The sequence below is a fragment of the Penaeus monodon genome, chromosome 31 (assembly GCF_015228065.2).
Source record: "Penaeus monodon isolate SGIC_2016 chromosome 31, NSTDA_Pmon_1, whole genome shotgun sequence".
NCBI classification, from domain to species: Eukaryota; Metazoa; Arthropoda; class Malacostraca; order Decapoda; family Penaeidae; genus Penaeus; species Penaeus monodon.
Window position 1 is genome coordinate 32,356,417 of NC_051416.1, and position 641 is coordinate 32,357,057.

Sequence of the window (641 nt, forward strand, 5' to 3'; positions counted from 1 at the left end):
AAAAGAACAATGGAATAACTGTGGGTTACAATCCGGACATATAAAAGTGCGCGACTTTTGTTAAGTATTAAACATTCTTGTCCTAATTATATTAACAGACTATATTTAGAAATTAATCCACAAATGCTGCCTCAGTGTTTGACTTCTGTAAATCAGGTAATAAGGCGTCAATGAACTTTGGTAGAACAGAATAAACACTCCACGTATTGTGAAGACATTAACTGAATCGTTTCGTTGGTGGAAAAAGGCTGCTGCAAGAGTCAACGTTTTATGAAGTGAAATCTTAATGTATAAGTCGGTAAATTTGCTTTGAGATAATCCATGAAAATATTTATACTTTAAAAATTAAGAGAATTAAGCAGTAGTAGACAAAAATTATATGAATTCCTATTTTAGTCTAATTCTCACAGCAAGTATAATGTACATGTGTATGATCTATAAAAAATATATATAAAAGAATCATTGACGCTTCATAAGCACATCGAAGGTATTTATTGTATGCGAAGGCATTACATTTCAAAACTGTCATCGGAAATGCAATAAGAACTATATGCACCTTATTGTACGTGTTTTGTTCTTTTTTAGAAGAAGGCCCAATACGCTTTACCTCGTTAGAAATACAGAAAACTGATGTTGGGTAC